This window comes from Salvelinus sp. IW2-2015, unplaced genomic scaffold, assembly GCF_002910315.2.
Source record: "Salvelinus sp. IW2-2015 unplaced genomic scaffold, ASM291031v2 Un_scaffold1213, whole genome shotgun sequence".
Lineage (NCBI taxonomy): Eukaryota > Metazoa > Chordata > Actinopteri > Salmoniformes > Salmonidae > Salvelinus > Salvelinus sp. IW2-2015.
Genome location: NW_019942781.1, coordinates 63233 through 70051, shown reverse-complemented (window position 1 = coordinate 70051; position 6819 = coordinate 63233).

Sequence of the window (6819 nt, the reverse complement as noted above, 5' to 3'; positions counted from 1 at the left end):
GCGTGGCCACACACGTCTCCAACTCAATCATCAAGTTTGCAGATGACACAACAGTGTAGGCCTGATTACCAACAACAACGAGACAGCCTAAGGGAGGAGTAAGGCCCTGGGAGTGATACCAGGAAAATAACCTCCCCCTCAACGTCAACAAAATGAAGGAGCTGATCGTGGACTTCAGGAAACAGCAGAGGGCGCACACCTCCAAACACATCGATGGGGCCGCAGTGGAGAAAGTGAAAAGCTTCAAGATCCTCAGCGTACACATCACTGATGGTCCACCCACACAAACATGGTGCACCCACACAAACAGTGTGGTGAAGAAAGCGCAACAGTGCCTCTTCCACCTCAGGAGGCTGAAGAAATTTGGCTTTGCCCCTAAGACCCTCACAAACTTTTACAGATGCACCATTGATTGCATCCTGTCATGCTGTATCACCGCCTGGTATGGCAACTCTACCGTCCGCAACCGCAGGGCTCTCCAGAGGGTGGTGCGGTCTGCCCAGCGCTTCACTGGGGGCACACTGCCTGCCCTCCAGGACATCTACAGCACTCGGTGTCACAGGAAGGCCAAGAATTTCATCAAGGACCTCAGCCACCTGAGCCAAGGCATTTTCAGGTGCATCAAAGCTGGGACCGAGAGACTGAAAAACAGTTTCTATCTCAAGGCCATCAGACTGTTAAATAGCCATCACTAGCCAGCCTCCACCCAGTACCCTACTCCGGACAACAACATTGCTCATCCTAATATTTCTTAATTTCTTAATTGCATTATTTTACTTTTATATTTGTGTGTGTTGTTGTGTATTGTTAGATATTACTGCACTGTTGGAGTTAGGAACACAAGCATTTCGCTACACCTGCAATAACATCTGCTAAACATGTGTATGCAACACAGGAGGTTGGTGGTACCCTATAGGTGAAATGATATCAAATACATCAAACACATTTGATGCCATTCGCTCCGTTTCAGCCATTATTATGAGCCGTCCACCCCACAGCAGCCTCCACTAGTATGCACCAATAAAAATGTATTTGTTTGGTATGTGGTAATACAGTGTAAATTGTATCCCTGTCTCCTACTGGTCATCATTTACATCCTCTAAAGAGGGAGCTGGGACAGTTGCACCTATCTATAAACCAGCACCTCTATCGGAGTCCACCATCAGTTCCTTTTCAACCAGCCTGTAGAGGAGGCACACACACACAACCGCACGAGACAAACGTTCAAAAAACAAGGAACAACAACAATTGAAAAATGTGTGCGAAAAGAAGCTCAATGAAAACTCTGAGAGACAAGGAAACAACACAAAGAATCTTTGGAGAAAAGTTCCTTACAATGAACTCCAAAAAAACTGTGGGAGTCAATGAAAACAATCACCAACATGAACCCCACAAAATAATCAGTGCACATAACAGATTAAGTAACAAAAGCTAATTAATTAAATCATTTTTACACAAGGTTTGATGTACATGACTTCTCTGAGTGTGCTAATGTGATTAACACAATTGTTATTGATGACTGGATTCTTACTAAGCTGGAAGTCAATCTACAATAGTTTGTCTTTAAGCACACCTGTATGCATAAACAGGCCTTAGCTCCTTACCAATTTGCCAATAAGCTAAATCGTGGGACTGATGATGCAATCAACAGCATAGCACAAATACCATTGCTCATGGTTACACCTGAAACCCAAGGCCTATGCTAGACTGGTTGTTTATTGATTTCAGTTAGCATGTAACACACTACATACAGAACAGGAGGTTGGTGGCACCTTAATTTGGGAGAACGGCTTGTGGTAATGACTGGAGCGGATAAGTGCAATGGCAACAAATACATCAAACACGTGGTTTCCATCCATTCCCTCGTTCCGGCTATTATTATGGCACCTCCACTGCACTACAGCCACATGTCCAGCCACATGTCTTACTCAGCCAGTTGAGGCAGATGGCTGTTTATGGTGTAGGCATTCTGGTTCCAAGATTACAACATTCTTAACCAATTATTCTACATCAGCAAGAGAAGAAGTTGTAAAAAATAAAATTCCCATGATACTTAATGTTCCTAGTAAATGTCTTTACACCCTTTCGTTATCACCAACTCCTTCTCTGTGGTGGGGGGGGGGGGCTGTAATGATAACACTTCCATATTAAATCAGTCATGAGATAAGATAAGTACTTTATTATCCCTGTGGGAAATTTAGTTTGCGGCTCAATGTACATAAAAACATATCATCAAGCATTACAGATTGTCAAAAAAAAAGGGTTCCGAAAGGGTTCTTCGGCTTTCCCCAGAGGAAAACCTTTCTTGGTTTCGGGTAAATCCAAAACTGTCCAGTCAGTTGAATTTACCACAGCTGGACTCCAATTAAGCTGTGAACAATCTCAATGATGATCAATGAAACAGGATGCACCTGACTCAATTTCGAGTCTCATAGCAAATGGCATGAATACTTATGTAGATAAGGTATTTCTGTTTTTTTTATACATTTGCTATCATTTCATGTATATTGAAGAGGGGGAAAAAACTATTTACAAATTTTAGATTAAGGCTGTAACATAATAAAATTTGGAAAAGGGGAAGGGGTCGAATACTTTCCGAATGCACTGTAGGTAAACATTCTTTGTATGAGCTCTGGTCCAAAGGTGTGCATCATCCTTCACCATTCCTGGAGGTCAAGGAGACGCACTTTTTCCTCCAGGGACGCCATGTATGGCGCATTTTAATTAGTCCATTACATTTTAGACAATGAAATTAAATGTTTGTGACTGATTGAATTGTAAATTAAACCTAAAACGATGTATTGCCACTTATGTTACATCATAAGAGCTCTGATTCAGCTGCCACCCTTAACACACAGAGAGAGGCACACACATATTACTGGCTTCTGATATAGACAGTAAAACTGACTGCACTTTCTCCTCTGGGGCCTTGTCACAATGATTGTGTCCACTGAAGCAGACTTGCCCATCAGCCTAATAAATTCCTTAGCCAGATCCCTACACTCCCTCTTCACACATTGTGCTAAACATTGTAGCATTGGTCTTCCTCTCGCCTCTTTCTCCTCCTGTCCCTCACCTTTTTTACATCACAAGATCATTTGAAAGGCCAGTTGAAAGAATTGGAATAACAAAATTAACATTAATAATATCAATCAAGAGAGGCAAAACTGTGTTAGTGAAAGGCCATTTATATGAGCACTGTGTGATAACAAAACGACTACTAATACACACCTCAGGTAGTTGCTGAGGGCTGAGGCTCACATGTGTTTCTGCCCCATCAGTATGCATCTTTATCTCCTCCGACCTGATGCTGTACATAATTTTTCCCTGTGTAATTCCAGAACCCTGATAACTTGAATGGCTTCAAAAGGGAAGTAAAAGTGTTTCAATCCACAGTAACTGTGCTGCTTTCTGACAATAGCCTACATTATTAGCCCGTACTATGTATGAAGGAATTACGCTGACGCTCTGTACATTATCTAGAATAATGACGATGTGGTAGGGACGCACGCGCCATATGTTTAAGTATTCAAGGACCTGCAACAGACTGGTGTCCTGACCAGGGGGTGTACTTGTACATCAAGCTGCCTCATGCAGGTAGTGCAATATACATGGGCCTACTGCACTCCTCTCTGCATCTTCTGCCAGATGGATACTCTCCGCTCTTCAAGGCTTATGTCCTCTGCAATTAAACACATTCCTTGGTCACCAGTAAATCAGGTTTTCATATTAATCCAGGTTTCGGAGATGTTGCACATTTGTTCCAGCCAAGCAGTTACACATGACTAAGTTTGTCAGGTGTGTTAGTGGCAGTGATCAGCTAGAATTAAAATGCACCACCACCCACACACACACACACACACACACCTCCTCAACCCTCTCTCCACACTCTCACCATTTATTTCCCCGCTTTCACTTTGGTAATGAACATTTGGGCAAGATTTATGACTACACTGGTGAGAAATTCCATACTTTAATATTTTATATTAGCACCATAGGATATCATTTCTTGAAAGCTCGATACCTGGTAGCGCAAGTCTTGTAGTACAGCCCAGAATGGTTGGGTGAAGGTACAGGAGAAGAATATATGGTAAGAATATATGTAGGCTTTATCTCTGCTTATTTTTGTTCCATACAGTCCTTTTTATTATTGTCGTAAATAGCAGGCGCTCTGCACCACGTGTCTCGGGACAAGAGCTGTGTCTTGCTTTGCTCTCCGGAGCAGAGCACAGCTGAAAGGAGTGATAACTGGGGTGGGTTAGAGTGTTGAGGATCCCCAGTGTCTGTGATGCACGCAGTTTAGTGCGACGCAGTCCCAGTGGCAAGCTCGAGACTGAGGAGACGCTGTCTATCCTTTTGAGTTTTGATGGTGAGTTTTTACCTGATAAAGTCATGCTAGGATATGTCAGGTATCCCATAAGAGCTTTTGTTTCAAACCCACTATGGTGTTTCAGGTACTAAGCTTATGGTAATATTGCAGCAGTATGTAGGAGGGAGATTCCGAAGTGTGAGAGGTGTACAGGAGGGCATGGGACAAAGGAGTGTGTAGTTTTGGTGGAAAAAGTGGTGTGTTTCTATTGTGGGGTTGCCCGTGTTGCTTGGGATCAGAAATGTCCTGTGCGAGTGAGACAGGTTGAGGTTACCAGGGTTAGAGCAATGCAGAAAGGGTCATATGCTGAGGCAGATCTTACCACAGAGGTCCAGGACCTGAAAAACAATTTGCATTTCTCCCAGGGAGCACTTGATGTGATGAAAACAAGACAGCAGCAAGATGGCAACTAACTGTAAGTCCACGAGAAATGACATCTATGTTAACAATGACAGGGAAACAGGGTTATCTAGAAGGCTAATCAAGGCAAAATAACATTGTTGTGGATGAAATCCCAGTTTCCACATGAGACCTGGACGGAGTCTGTTATTTTCTTCCTTCTCAATATTATGTTCTCTCTGATAAGCTACCCAGTAAAGGGATAAAGATAGCCCATATGTATATATAGCCTTAGAAATAAGGTTAGTGAAATCAACAACTGGCTTACATCAGATAATATTCATATATTGACTATCTCTGAGATTCACTTAGATAATTCCTTTGATAATAGAGTAGTAGCAATACAGGGATATAACATCTATAGAAGAGACAGGAATACTTGTGGGGGAGGTGTTGGTATATATATTCAGAGCCATATTCCTGTCAAGAGACGATCTCATGTCAAATGTTGTTGAAGTGCTGCGGTCGAAGGTTCACCTGCCTCATCTCAAGCCTATTCTTGTGGGGTGTTGCTATAGACCACCAAGTGCTAGCAGTCAGTATCTGGATAATATGTGTGAAATGCTTGATAGTGTATGTGATGTTAACGGAGAGGTTTATTTTCTTGGTGACCTGAATATAGACTGGTCTTGAGCGGACAGCTTGATGAAAACAAGGCTTCTTACCATAACCAGTGCCTGTAATCTGGTTCAGGTTATTAATCAACCTACCAGGGTGTTTACAAATCTACAAGAAATATATAAACCACGTGTATTGATCACATTTTTACTAATGCTGCAGAACTTTGTTCTAAAACTGTATCCACACCCATTGGACATAGTGACCATGCTATACTGTAGTGGGCTATATCCAGAAACGCCAAAGTTCCAAAGGCTGGGCCTAAAATAGTGTATAGGAGATCATACAAAATGTTTTGTAGTGATTCCTAAGTTGAAGATGTAAAAAAGATTTGTTGGTCTGATGTGTGTAATGAGGAGCATCCAGACTGTAATAGGTCTGGGTGTAGCTGGTGCAGAGGAGTCAGGCGCAGGACAACAGAGATGAGTAATACACGTAAATTTACTCAAGACTTTCAAATACAAGTCGATAATACCGAGCCCACAATACGGACTGTAAATACAATAAACAAACACGCACAAAAACCATGGGGAAAACAGAGTGTTAAATAATGAACATGTAATTGGGGAATTGAAACCAGGTGTGTAAAACAAAGACAAATCAAATGGAAAATGAAAGTGGATCGGCGATGGCTAGAAGGCCGGTGACGTCGACCGCCGAACGTCGCCCGGACAAGGAGAGGGACCGACTTCGGCGAAAGTCGTGACACAGACACTGCACTTGATGCATTTATGACATTGTTTCTTCCAGCTATTGATAAACATGCACCTATAAAGAAACGGACTGTTAGAACTGTTAATGCTCCGTGGATTGATGAGGAATTGAAAAACTGTGTGGTTGAGAGAGATGAAGCAAAATGAGTAGGCTAATAAGTCTGGCTGCACATCTGATTTGCAAACTTACTGTAAATTGAAAAATTATGTGAGTAAGCTGAAACAAAAAGAAGAAGAAAATGAATCATGAAACTAAGATAAATATTATAAAGTATGAAGGAAAAAAAGCTTTAAAGTACTTTAAATGAAATAATGGACAGAAAGACTAATTCAACTCCATCTATCATTGAATCAGAAGGCTCATTCATCACAAAACCTTTTGATATTGCCAATTATTTTAATGACTATTTCATAGGCAAAGTGGGCAAACTCAGGCATGAAATGCATAAAAGACTTAATAATGAAAGGAAAGCGTTGTAATTTTTTATTCTGTCAAGTTAGTGTGAAAATGTATTGTTGTCCATCAATAATGACATACCACCTGGTATTGGCAACTTAGATGGAAAGCTACTGAGGATGGTAGCGAAATATATTGCCACTCCTGTTTGTCATACAGTGCATTCGGAAAGTATTCAGTAACACAGTGGRCTCCATKATTCTTAAATGGATGAAGTTTGGAACCACCAAGACTCTTCTTAYAGCTGGCCGCCCGGCCTGACT